Source organism: Moschus berezovskii, chromosome 9 (genome assembly GCF_049115385.1).
Source record: "Moschus berezovskii isolate FMDL1 chromosome 9, NW_MosBer_1.0, whole genome shotgun sequence".
Taxonomy (NCBI): domain Eukaryota; kingdom Metazoa; phylum Chordata; class Mammalia; order Artiodactyla; family Moschidae; genus Moschus; species Moschus berezovskii.
Window position 1 is genome coordinate 83,313,236 of NC_142468.1, and position 14,931 is coordinate 83,328,166.

The following is a 14,931-nucleotide window of genomic DNA, read 5'->3' on the forward strand; positions in this document are numbered from 1 at the left end:
GCATCAGCTCTGGGTCAGAATTCCACCACGCTCTGTCACTTACTAACTGAATGACCTTAGGCAGGTTACTTAACCTTTCCAAGCCTCAGTTTCCTCACGTATAAAATAGGAGTAATAACAGTATTAGCCTCAAAGACTTTTAACTTTTTAATTGAAATAATCGTAGAATCACAAGAAGTTATACAAATAGTACTGTGAGGTCCTTTATATCTATCACCTAGCTTTACCCTAGTGGTGGCATCTTAGATAAATAGTGCATTATCAAAACCAGGAAACTGATTGCCACAATACAATTGACTAGACATTCTTATTCAAATTTCACTAATTTTTGCATGCATTATTATTATTATTTGGTTAGGACTTTGTGTATAATTCTATGGTATTTTATCGCATGTACAGATCTGTGTATAATCACCACTATAATCAAGATACAAATATGTGAATTAGATACAATTACACATTTAAAATACTTAGCTAGAGTCAAGCTGTAGGGACGTTTTAAAGCATGATCTAAACGTCTCAGTCGTCTGTGCCACAGAGAGGAGAGGATCAAAAAAGGAAGAACCTCAAAAGCAAAGAATGTTTCTGGTGGAGCACCATTATTCCCACGAGTTCACAGCAGTGGTGCTACGTGCTACAGAGGTGACAAAGGGAACCTCTGGGGACATGCTTGACACTCCAGACCCCTATGTGGAACTTTTCATCTCTTCAACCCCTGACAGCAGGAAGAGAACAAGACACTTCAGTAACGACATAAACCCTGTGTGGAATGAGACCTTTGGATTTATTTTGGATCCTAATCAGGAAAATGTTTTAGAGATCACGTTAATGGACGCCAATTATGTTCTGGATGAAACTCTTGGGACGACAACGTTTCCCATATCTTCTATGAAAGTGGGAGAGAAGAAACAGGTTCCTTTTATTTTCAATCAAGTCACTGAAATGATTCTGGAAATGTCTCTTGCAGTTTGTTCATCCCCAGACCTCCGATTTAGTATGGCTCTGTGTGACCAGGAGAAAGCTTTCAGACAACAGAGAAAGGAAAACATAAAGGAAAACACGAAGAAACTGCTGGGTCCAAAGAATAGTGAAGGCTTGCATTCTACATGTGATGTGCCTGTGGTGGCCATACTGGGCTCAGGCGGGGGCTTTCGAGCCATGGTGGGGTTCTCTGGTGTGATGAAGGCGCTGTATGAATCAGGGATTTTGGACTGTGCCACCTACATTGCTGGTCTTTCTGGGTCCACATGGTATATGTCAACCCTATATTCTCACCCTGATTTTCCAGAGAAAGGGCCAGAGGAGATTAACGAAGAGCTAATGAAAAATGTCAGCCACAACCCACTTTTACTTCTCACACCACAGAAAATTAAAAGATATGTTGAGTCTTTATGGAGGAAAAAAAGTTCTGGACAACCTGTCACCTTTACTGATATCTTCGGGATGTTAATAGGAGAAACACTAATTCACAATAGAATGAACACAACCTTGAGTAGTTTGAAGGAAAAAGTCAATACTGGACCGTGTCCTTTGCTTCTTTTCACCTGTCTCCATGTCAAACCCGATGTCTCAGAGCTGATGTTTGCAGATTGGGTTGAATTTAGTCTGTTTGAGATTGGCATGGCTAAATATGGTACTTTTATGGCACCTGACTTATTTGGAAGCAAATTTTTTATAGGAACAGTTGTAAAGAAATATGATGAAAACCCCTTGCATTTCTTAATGGGTGTCTGGGGTAGTGCCTTTTCTATATTGTTCAACAGAGTCTTGGCAGTTTCTGGATCACAAAGTAAAGGTTCCACAATGGAAGAAGAACTAGAAAATATTACAGCAAAGCGTATTGTGAGTAATGATAGCTCAGACAGTGATGACAAATCACAAGAACCCAAAGGCACTGAAAATGAAGAAGCATAAAGGGAATATCAAAATGATAATCAAGCAAGTTGGGTCCAATGTATGCTCATGGCCTTGGTGAGTGACTCAGCTTTGTTCAATACCAGAGAAGGACATGCTGGGAAGGTGCACAACTTCATGCTGGGCTTGAATCTCAATACATCCTATCCAATGTCTCCCTTGAGAGACTTTACCACGCAAGAGTCCCTGGATGAATACGAACTGGATGCCGCTGTCGCAGATCCTGATGAATTTGAGCAGATATATGAGCCTTTGGATGTCAAAAGTAAAAAGCTTCATGTGGTGGACAGTGGCCTCACATTTAACCTTCCATACCCATTGATCCTGAGACCACAGAGGGGAGCTGATCTCATCATCTCCTTTGACTTTTCTGCAAGACCGAATGACTCCAGTCCTCCGTTCAAGGTGTTCCAAGAGAAACTAATGAAGAGAAAGAAATAGCTGATTTTGATATTTTTGATGACCCTGAATCACCGTTTTCGACCTTCTACTTTCAATACCCAAATCAAGCATTTAAAAGGCTGCATGATCTCATGTACTTCAATACCCTGAACAACATTGATGTAATAAAGAATGCTATCGTTGAAAGCATTGAATATAGAAGGCAGAATCCTTCTCGTTGCTCTGTTTCCCTCAGTAGTGTTGAGGCAAGAAGATTCTTCAACAAGGAGTTTCTAAGCAAACCCACAGCATAGTTTGTGTACTGGAAAGGGTAGCAATTTCTGATTCAGAGGCAGTTTGAAATTCCACGACAACTGGATTTAAAAGCCCAGGAGAGGTATTAGCACTGATCTTAAGAAACTGGTTGCAGTTACTTAGCTGCATGAGAACAATACTTGTAAAAATTTGCTAGATTGACAGATGATGTCGATTTTGTAAAAATATAGCTCAACTACATTTTCTATCAGTATGAATTTCCTGATGCAAATATAGGGACATATACTGTATTTTTTAGACATTCCTCACCAACTATCTATGTGTCCTCTTTTTTAAAAGGTGGTTCCTTTCTTAGAATATTTAACGGTTCAATCTTTAAATGACTTTGTATTGTGTGTGAGTGTAATTCACTGACTGGATTTATTCATGCCATGAGACAACACTATTTTTTATTTATATGTGCATATATGAAATAAATACATCTGTATACAAATGAAAAAAAATAATAAAATACTTAGCTCAAGAGGTAGCATATAGAAGAAACTAATTAAATATTATGGTGATTATTATGTTAATGGAAATCAAATAATCTTGTCAATTCAGTGCTTTCTCATTTGATGGGGTGATTGGTTGGTTGACATAAATGGTATTGTAAAAGCTAGAAGCAAAGCACTTTGTATTAATCATACTTTAAATTTTTTTCCATTTTTTATAATGCCTTAACAACTTAGGGCCTCATAGACCTAGGAATGGGCTGGTTTTCCCAGGGTAAGGAAATTCCTAAAGATAAACAACTTGCCTGTGAGGTTGTCTTTGGTACGCAAGCCATGCACCCACCTGTCTCTTTTCATCGGACTCCTCAAATAATTTTCCATCCAGCCCCTCTACCCCCACCCCACCCCCACACCTGTTCCTTGGCTATAAATCCCCGCTTGTTTCTGTGTTTGGAGTTGAGTCCAATCTCTTTCCCTATTACAACAGTCTTGGCAGCTATACCTGTGGCAGTAGTCCTGCATAAAGTCTTCCTTACAAGTGTCACAATAATTAGGAAACAGATCCCAGGCTCTCTAGACTATTCTCAGTCAGTCAGTCAGTTCAGTCGCTCAGTCGTGTCCAACTCTCCGCGACCCCATGAATCACAGCAAGACAGGCCTCCCTGTCCATCACCAACTCCCGGAGCTCACTCAGACTCACCTCCATCTAGACTATTCTAGGCAATGCTAATGTGTGCTTCCCAGAATAAAGGGAGCCTTGTCAACGTCTCCCTGATTGTTTGGGGTGAACAACAAGCAGACCAAATTAGAGGGTATCCAATGTCTCCCAGGATATCTGTGCCATTGCTTAGATGAAGAAGAGAAGAAAGCACATTCTTAGATGTAGTAAAATTGGCACATGGAAAACTTCATCAAAGAGTTAAAAATAATGACCATAATACCCCAATAATCATTTCACTCATATAATAAAGTTAAATGAGAATTCTGAGATGGGTCATACTTTTCAGATAAATGACCTTGCCCCCTGAGCCCTGAGCTTTTCCAATGGCAACACTTGGAGCACTGTGCTCCCACCACGTCTTGTCTGAGCCTGGGGGTCCTCCAGGGCAGGGACAGGTGAGGGTGAGGAGTAGCCCATAGAATCTGGATGATCAAAGCTGTAGAAAATATTCTGGCTCTTTGGATGTACAAGGATATACAAAACCTACCAGTACTCTTTACTCCAGGAACCTTTTGAAAGTATTGATGCTTTATCGCCACCTTCTGGTCAAAATGTGCTCTGTGTTATTTCTGCAAGTCATTAGGTTTCAGTATAAAGGATTTGACAGAAGTGAAGTCCTGATCAGTTCACTTTTCCAGTGGCAACCAACATGGACAGAATATCATGTAACTCTTGAAAAACTTTTCAAGAATGTCCATATATATTATATGTTTATTTATATCACACACACAAATGAATACTCTTCTGTATATGTACAAATATAAAGGCAGATAATTATAGTGTTTTTTTTTTAAGTTTACCAGGTGCTTTCACATTTGGTAATTCTATTAAATTAAGAAGCAAGCTTCTTGCCTTCTATAAGGATACTCCTTTCTTTCTCCCAGTTCTTGTCTTGTGTTCCTTTATGATAGATTGATGTGCATTAGCTCAGAACCCATTCCTTTCCCTTAACCTTCAATGATCTTCAGACTTTTCTAAGAACCTTGGGGGAAATAATACTATATTATTATATCATTTATATTTGTTCCAACATGTTAACAAATATTAAAATATAAATTAATAAGATAAGCAATATAAGTATAGAATATTAACTTTATATATTGTTAGATAAGGATAATGATATTAAAGTGGTCTAAACATTCCTATCTTGTTACACTATCTTTCTTTAATTTAGTTTTTTTTACCTGAAGTACAGTTGATATACAGTGTTGCACCGATCTTGAGTGAAATTAACTGCTCCAGGGAGAATGCCAGAGTGTGGAAGAATTGGGAGAAAAGTTCTAAGTATGTTTTGGTTCCCTAACAAGGAAAAAACGTTTATTCTGTCCCAGTGGTCTGGTTTGATTCTCTAGAAGAGAATTTGCTTTGCTTATTTTTAAAAATCTAATTAGAGGAACTAAAGACCTTGCTGCAAGACTTTCCTTACTCTATTTTCTTTGACAGTCTTCATCATTTTTTAAAAAAAGATAACTTCCATTACATATTAACACTTGTAGTTCTACAAAATAATTTGTATTCAATGGATGCTATGGTTCTGTGCTGCCAATCTCATTTTATGAGAAACATGTTAAACTATACCTTCTGAAAGTTTTCAAGTCCTTTAGTCTTAAGCACAGTTAGTTAATCTAAATATCCCATGAAAGAAAAAGTGAAAGTCACTCAGTCCAACTCTCTGCGACCCCATGGACTATAGAGTCCATGGAATTCTCCAGGCCAGAATACTGGAGTGGGTAGCCTTTTCCTTCTCCAGGGGATCTTCCCAACCCAGGTATCGAACCCAGGTCTCCCACACTGCGGGCAGATTCTTTACCAGCTGAGCCACAAGGGAAATATTGCATAGGAATTCAGAAATGCTAGAACTACAAGTGATTTTTTTGATTAATGTCTGTCTCCTTAACTAGACTGTAAATGACAATGAACTGAATCTATTTTCACTTACCATTTATGCTGGGAAAGAGTGAGGGCAGGAGGAGAAGGGGATAACAGAGGATGAGATGGTTAGAGGGCGTCACTGACTCAATGAACATGAGTTTGAGTAAACTTCAGGAGTTGGTGATGGACAGGGAGGCCTGGTGTGCTGCAGTCCTTGGGGTCACAAAGAGTTGGACACGACTGAGTGACTGAACTGAACTGAACTGATTGTATGCCCAGAGTCCACTACCATGCTTGGCACATGACTGGTATTCCATACATTTTGGTCAAACAAATAGATGGTACCCTATATTCCCTTGAAAGCCTTTCCCTTTAAAGATTTTATGCATATTTTAGAAATAAGGATGAAGAAGAATATTGGCAGAACCATATTAAGAATGTAGGCCTCCTGTGCCCCCAGTTCACTGGTTCTTACCCAGATGATTTAATTTTATTACACATGATGGTTTTATAAGTTGGTTGTGACCAACGGGAACAGTTGTGCTGAGGATCATGAAGGATAGGGAGAGTAACAAGAAAGTGAAGAGTTGGGGATTACGGAGTCAAGCTTGGATTCAGTGGAAAGAAACAAGTGCAGGGTGACTGCATCCTTGCCAGGTATATGCTGATCACATCTCATGCTGGGAGGCAGTGGGACCATGGAAAAATCACGTATCACCAATGTTTCACAAAACTTTCTTCACCTTGTACACTCTGTAAGTTCCACAGTTCTGCACAACTCCAGCCATCTGTCTGTAAATTACTAGGGCTTTCTCATGCCCCTAATGCTCTTACCATTCAATTCAGCAAGCAAAGACTGAACACTTGCTATCTTGGGTGTGTGTGCAAAGCCTCAGTATACAGGTATTCTGCTCATTTTAATAGATTTTATTGTTTTATTTTTTTTCCTTCTTTTTTTTTACTTTACATTATTGCATTGGTTTTGCCATTCATTGACATGAATCTGCCCCGGGTGTACATATGTTCCCCATCTTAAACCCCCCTCCCAACTCCCTCCCCATCCCATCCCTCTGGTTCATCCCAGTACACCAGCCCCGAGCATGCTGTATCATGCATTGAACCTGGACTGGCGATTCGTTTCACAGATTTTATTGTTTTAGAGCATTTTAGGTTCACAACTCATTTGTAAAAGTCTGAATCAAAGTTATCTGCAAATGTAACAAATTCTAATTTCCAAATGAACCCAGGTAGCAAACATGTGGCTTCCCTGGTGGCTCAGATAGTAAAGAATCTGCCTGCAATGCGGGAGACCTGGGTTCAATCCCTGAGTTGGGAAGATCGTGGAAATGCAACCCACTCCAGTATTCTTGCCTGGAGAATTCCAGGGACAGAGAGGCCTGGCAGGCTACAGTCCATGGGGTCTCAAACATACATACACACACACACACACACAGTCAGCCTCCCCTTTCCATCATGGATACAACGTCGTCTATACACCACTTCTTGGCTAATATTTGCCAAAGGGAAAGGAGAAAAGTCAAAAACTTCAACACACATCAGGAATATTTTCTGTTAAACTGATTAGAAAAGAATCCACAACAATTTCTTTGCCAAATCCTAGTAAGTTAAATGTGTTAATCTCTGTACACTTGTCAATTAATTAATCCTTGGCTTCTAGAGAACAGGTTGGAGGGTATAAAACTTTCATCTCTGAGCCAATTGAAATGTTTCTTAACTGGAAGTTTTCCTAGACCAGTCACAGAGAGAAAAAACAAAAAATGGTCAAGAAAAAAATTATATATCTTCAAATCTTCCACTGCAAACCAAACCAAGAATTCAGAAGTTCTTAGCTTTAGTGTTATTTTATTATCAATCATTTCATGAGGTGAAACTCTTATAGAGTATTGTGTTGGCCAGAAAGTTTGTTTGGGTTTTCTGTAACATTGTACAGAAAACCCAAACTTTTTGGCCAACCCAATATGTCTAGTGTAGTAAATGCTCTATTCATTTAAAAGTTAGGTTATTAAAACTTACTGAGACATCTAGCAAAGTATATGAACTATATAAAAATACTCTCTATAAAAATAACTGTCATTTAGGAACTACATTTGGCTCAGTGAACTAGAAATCCAACGATGGTAACTTAATCAAAAGGCATTTATGTTTCTCTTCAAAGAAGTCTAGAGATTGACAGTTCACAGTGTCATTCACTAACATCCCAGGATCCTTCTTTCTGGTTTGTTTTCATTTGAACGTGGTGTTCATTTTCGTGATTGCCTCATGGTCAAAGTCTGCATCTGTCCTTTTCTGTTGGAAAGCAATAGCTTTCCGGGGAGCCTTGCCTCTAGACTTCTACTTAAACTTCTTTGGCCATAATTATGTCACATGGTCACCCAGCTATAACGAAGGGTGGGAAGTACATACTTTTAGTTAGGTGTATTGATACCCTGTGCAAAATTTGGGTTCACTTGTAAGGAAGAAGGGTGAATGGCTGTTGGATTGACAACTAGCTATGCCTGCCACAAAAACACTTATAAACACTGAATGCAGAAAGTGTTTGAGTCCCAGGAACTTTGGAGACAGTGAGAAAATGAATGAATTTAACATTATGAATAAAAGTTTCTTTCAAGCTCAAGCTCAGGACGAGGATATACCTGTGTTTCCACCAATGGACGATTAGACATAGTTCAGCATAGGCTAGCTTGATTGATTTTTAAAGAACTATGTAGGCATCTTCCTACTTATGCTGTAGGATGCCTGAAAGGCACCCACTAGCAATGAACACCCTCAAAAGAATTTAACAATGATGCATAATTGGATTTTGTATCTTGTATCCCATCTTAATACTAACTTAATGATGGTCAGTTGAACTCAAAGTATAGTTCAAATAGCCAAGTAATTTTTTTTAAATCCAAACTTTAACTTGTATCTCTTAAAGTATTGAGGGGTAATCATCGGTGGCACAGTGGTAAAGAATCTGCCTGTAATGCCGGAGATGAGGGTTTGATCCCTGGGTCAGGAAGATCCCCTGGAGGAGGAAATAGCAACCCACTCCAGAATTCTTGCCTGAAAATTTCATGGACAGAGGAGCCTGGTGGGCTACAGTCCTTGGGGCTGTAAAAAGTCAGACACGACTGAGCATGCATGCACCCATTTCATATTACTCAGAAACTTCTTGCATCCCTTACTCTTCTCTCTCCTACTCACTCACACGTTTTGCTATATTTTACAAAAGTATCAACCCACAATAGATTAGAACTTTTTAAAAACTGTCCTTCACCACTGAGTTTGAGAAAGTACTGCTGTAGTTGAAAGCATTGATTTTTGCATCTTAAAGACCTAGAATCGGTCCAGTGAAGACGGAGTCTCCTTGGAGAGTTAGCATTCACCATATTAGACATGTGTGCCTTGGGGCAGGGGAGTGGGGGCGAACAGTGTGGGAAAATTTGCAGTATAGTACTTAAAAAGTTCATTATACAATTGTACAATGAAGACGCAGTGTAAGTATTTCATCTGAGGGGTGGGCAAGATGGGCCTGCCTAGTTTCCTTTGGCTTCCTTCCGTTATTATCACTCCAGGGCTTTAGTGTTACACCCACCCATTCTTTCCTTAGGTCTCCAGGGGGAGAAAACAGGTAATGGTCAATTGACTAAAAGTAATATAGAGCAATAAATCAGAACTACTGAAATACTATGGCTCCCTAGATATTTTTGTGTGATATCAAATAGTAGCATCAGATAGGAGAGTTGGCTACCCACCAGATTCAACATGAATTATGACAGGTGAGCATTCATGAGACATAAAATTGATGATACTCTAAAAGAAACTGGGTATAAATCAGGTTTTAGTTATTTGATAGGATTCTTCTGCTGTGGAATACTGGTTTCCCTCACTATCTGAAAGTAGAGCAGGCCTAGGAAGCCTTTCATAAACCCATACTGTGTGAAGCAAAGAAACAATGATCATTATTTTAAATGGAAAATATTTTGATCATTCCCAGATCCAATAAATAACCTACCAAATCATACCAAATAACACATAAACCTAAAATAACTGGAACATATAGTAAAAACTAGAGTGACATGATAAACACACAGGCCAGATAAAGTAGAAATAAATGTGGCTTCACTTATCCACATCGGGAAGACAGCAAGCACCCTGGAAGGCCAAGAGGTAGTGATGACGGTGTATTAGGCTGAGTCATGAGAAGTTGGGGTGGTGGTGGCTAGCGGACAGGTTGGAGGGAGAGGAAGAGGGTCACCGATTAACATCTCATCGTCATCTAGACTCATCAGGACAGACAGGTCACTAACATCTACATCTTCTGTGTCTGCCGGCCTACATGTTTGCATGGCTGATGTAGAAGGCTTGAAATATGACAGTATGCTTGACTACTTAGCCTCACACAACAAGGTCATAGAAGTCTTGGTAGGTCCTCAGAACATCCTGCAAAACTGCCCTAAACCTTCGTGCACTTTCAAAATTGAAGTCACGCTTTTCTCCAGTAACTGTAGTTCTGTCAGGCACGGTGAGAGCTCACAGGAGAGCTTCATGGCCAGCTCCTAGATAACTCTTCACCTTGGTCATAGAATGCCAGAACCTCTTCCACCTCATCTTTGCCAACTTCCACCAACACAAAGTCACTTTTGCTGTATTTATTATTGTCGGTTCACTGCTCCGGGACACGGTTTCCTCCAAATGCCATTTCTCATTGAGATTGTTAGTTGATCAAGAGCATCTCCAAGGTTGATGATTGTTAATTTTGTATTGTAGTCTTTCCAGATCTCTGATAAAGATGCTTTGGAGTTTCCCTTTCAGGAAATAGCATTTATAATAAAACAGATCACATTTTGTGTCAAGTAAGCCTTAATTTTAGCTATCAGGCTGGATCATACATTGAAGCAATGATGTTATATTCAGTGGTAAGAACACAACACAAATGTTACCACCATCCTCAATAATGCCGGGTGGATAAGCAGCACAATTATTGACAACCAAAAGGTGCCTATTATCATGGTTATTTTCTCTACAGTATTTTTCCATTAAAGGACTAATATATCCACTTACGAACTTAGAAAAAAATCACGTGGGTACTTCAACCACTTGGATGTGAATTAAACACAACAGGAAGTGTATTCTTAACAATGTCCTTACATGCCCTGGGTTTGCTGAATGTGCCTTCGTAAAGGCCTAAGAACAGCATTACCAGAGCTCTTCATAATAGGACAGGGTTAGCCTGGCCTTCAGTGCTTTACATTCCTTAGCCTGCCTTTCTTCTATTGAAATTAATGATTTTTCTTGGCAATTTTTTCCAATAAATTGCTGTTTCCTTGCAATTAGACACTTGCTTATGCAAATAACCAACTTCTATAATTATTTTCTTCAGTCTGGAAACTTTTTGGCAGCCTCAGTATCAGCCAAAACTGGAGTATCGGTTCTCTCCAGTAACCTTTAAGCTATGAAATTCCCCTCACCTCGAAAACTGATCAAAGCACCATGACCTCCTTTATTTATTTATTTTTTCCCACATTTTAGGTCATTTTATTTTATTTTTAAATTAATTAATTTATTTTAATTGGAGGCTAATTACTTTACAATATTGTGGTGGTTTTTGCCATACATTGACATGAATCCATCCCGGTGTACACGTGTTCCCCATCCCGAACCCCCCTCCAACCTCCCTCCCCATCCCATCCCGAACCCCCCTCCAACCTCCCTCCCCATCCCATCCCATCCCTCAGGGTCATCCCAGTGCACCAGCCCTGAGCACCCTGTCTCATGCATCAAACCTGAACCAGCAATCCGCTTCACATATGATAATATACACATTTCAGTGCTACCCTCTCAAATCATCACACCCTCGCCTTCTCCCAGAGTCCAAAGGACTGTGTCTCTTTTGCTGTTTCGCATATAGGGTCATCATTACCATCTTTCTAAATTCCATATATATGCATTAATATACTGTATTGTTGTTTTTCTTTCTGGCTTACTTCACTCTGTATAATAGGCTCCAGTTTCATCCACCTCATTAGAACTGATTCAAATGCATTCTTTTTAATGGCTGAGTAATATTCCATTGTGTCTATGTACCAAGCTTTCTTATCCATTCATTTTCTGATGGACATCTAGGTTGCTTCCATGTCTTGGCTATTGTAAACAGTGCTGTGATGAACATTGGGGTACACGTGTCTCTTTGAATTCTGGTTTCCTCGGTGTGTATGCCCAGCAGTGGGATTGCTGGGTCATATGGCAGTTCTATTTCCAGTTTTTTAAGGAATCTCCACACTGTTCTCCATAGTGGCTCTACTAGTTTGCATTCCCACCAACAGTGTAAGAGGGTCTCTTCTCCCCACACCCTTTCCAGCATTTATTGTTTGTAGACTTTTTGATAGCAGCCATTCTGACTGGTGTGAGATGGTACCTCATTGTGGTTTTGATTTGCATTTTTCTGATAATGAGTGATGTGGAGCATCTTTTCATGTGTTTGTTAGCCATCTGTATGTCTTTTTTGGAGAAATGTCTGTTTGGTTCTTTGGCCCATTTTTTAATAGGGTCACTTATTTTTCTGGAATTGAGCTGCAGGAACTGCTTGTTTATTTTTGAGATTAATTCTTTGTCAGTTGCTTCATTTGCTATTATTTTCTCCCATTCTGAAGGCTGTCTTTTCACCTTGCTTATAGTTTCCTTCGTTGTGCAAAAGCTTTTAAGTTTAACTAGGTCCCATTTGTTTATTTTTGCTTTTATTTCCATTACTCTGGGAGGTGGGTCATAGAGGATCCTGCTATGATTCACATCAGAGAGTGTTTTGCCTATGTTTTCCTCTAGGAGTTTTATAGTTTCTGGTCTTACATTTAGATCTTTAATCCATTTTGGGTGTATTTTTGTGTATGGTGTTAGAAAATGTTCTAGTTTCATTCTTTTACAAGTGGTTGACTGGTTTTCCCAGCACCACTTGTTAAAGAGATTGTCTTTTCTCCATTGTATATTCTTGCCTCCTTTGTCAAAGATAAGGTGTCCATAGGTGCATGGATTTATCTCTGGGCTTTCAATTTTGTTCCATTGATCTATATATCTGTCTTTGTGCCAGAACCATACTGTCTTGATGACTGTAGCTTTGTAGTATAGTCTGAAGTCAGGCAGCTTGATTCCTCCACGTTGATTGATTTGCAAATATTGAAGAATCCTTGCATCCCGGGGATAAAGCCCACTTGGTCATGATGTATGATCTTTTTAATATGTTGTTGGATTCTGTTTGCTATAATTTTGTTAAGGATTTTTGCATCTATATTCATCAGTGATGTTGGCCTGTAGTTTTCTTTTTTTGTGACATCTTTGTCTGATTTTGGTATTAGGGTGATGCTGGCCTCATAGAATGAGTTGGGAAGTTTCCCTTCCTCAGCAATTTTCTGGAAGAGTTTGAGTAGGATAGGTGTTAGCTCTTCTCTAAATTTTTGGTAGAATTCAGCTGTGAAGCATCTGTTCCTGGGCTTTTGTTTGCTGGAAGATTTCTGATTACAGTTTTGGTTCCGTGCTTGTGATGGGCATGACCTCCTTTAAATTCCACTGCTGCCACACTTGAAACACTGTCATTCTGTTTCAGTTCATTGAAAAGGCGAACTGATTTCTCTGTAAGCACAGGATAACTTAACACTGAACCTTGTACATCTATGAGTCTACTCAAGCAATAGACTTTCCATTTTATCAATTACTGGATGCCAACCAAAGGAGACCACTTTGCTACTAGCAGAATCAATAGTAACTTTGGCAGCTTTGAAGAACCTCTCCTGTGTGCACTTGGTACAAAGGGTAGATGCAGTCAAGTTCAATGCACCCACAGTGTCTATTTTGTTCACCATGATCAAAATTCTTAATTATCAACACATCCAGTTGTATGCTAAGTGCAACATTCTTGTGAGCTCTCTTTGACTTTTCTGATACCTTTAGATACATCTTGCTAATGGGTGTGCACAAAATAAATGGAGATTAAAGCACAAATGTTCACAGACACAGCTCAAAGCCATGGAGGCTGGTGTTGAGATGCTGAACATAGTTCTTTGGGAAGGAGCTGGATGGTGCCATTCTCACCGCTCTGGGTGCTGCAAAACAAAGGCTGAACACTATTTTCAGATTTTGCCTTTTTTCACCAAAGTGGAAAATCCCTCTGGATTTTAGTTAGCAAAAACAGGTGCCAGTGCAGGTCTTCTGCAGAGGTGAAGTGGTATAACACAAGCTATAAAAAAGTGGGGAATTTTCTCCATATATATGCTCAGGAGTGGGATTGCTGGGTTATATGGTAGTTTTGGCAAGCCACTCCAGTATCTTGCCTAGAAAATCCCATGGATAGAGGAGCCTGGTAGGCTGCAGTCTATGGGATCGCTATGAGTTGGACATGACTAAGCGACTTCACTTTCACTTTTCACTTTCACACATTGGAGAAAGAAATGGCAACCCACTCCAGTGTTCTTGCCTGGAGAATCCCAGGAACAGGGGAGCCTGGTGGGCTACCGTCTATGGGGTCGCACAGAGTCGGACACGACTGAAGTGTCTTAGCAGCAGCATGGTAGTTCTAGTTTTAGTTTTTTAAGGAAACTTCGTACTGTTCTTCATAATGGTTGTACCAATTTACATTCCCACCAACAGTGTAGAAGGATGCACTTTTCTCCACAGTCTCCAACACTTATTGTTTGTAGATTTTTTGATAATGGCCATTCTGATGGTATGAGGTGATACTTCATTATAGTTTTGATTTGCATTTCTCTAATCATTAGTGATGCTGAGCATCTTTTCATGTGCTATTTGGCCTTCTATTTGTCTTCTTTGGAGATACGTCTATTTAGATCTTCTGCTCATTTTTTAATTGCTTTTTTAAATATTGAGTTGCTTCAATTACTTATGTATTTTGGAGATTAATCCCTTGTTGGTCACTTTGTTTGCAGATATGTTCTCCCATTCTTTGGGTTCTCTTTAATCAAAGAAAACCATAATTTGAAAAGATATACACACCCCAATATTCACTGCAGCACTGTTTGCAATAGCCAAGACTTGGAAACAACAGAAATGCCCACTGACAGAGTCGTAGAGAAAGAAGATGTGGTACCTATATACAGTGAACAAAATAATGCCATTTGCAGCAACATGGGTGAAGCTAGAGATTGTCATACTGAGTGAAGTAAATCAGACAGAAAAAGACAAATAATAACCTGTAATAACTTATATTGGAAAAGAGTCTAAAGGAGAGTGGATATATGTATATATATAACTGACTCACTTTGC

General features: G+C 39.4%; 1 pseudogene; it reads left to right on the forward strand.

The window, feature by feature from the left end:
- Positions 1–633: 633 nt before the first annotated feature.
- LOC129562711 (cytosolic phospholipase A2 pseudogene) lies at positions 634–2,676 on the forward strand (annotated as a pseudogene).
- Positions 2,677–14,931: the final 12,255 nt, after the last annotated feature.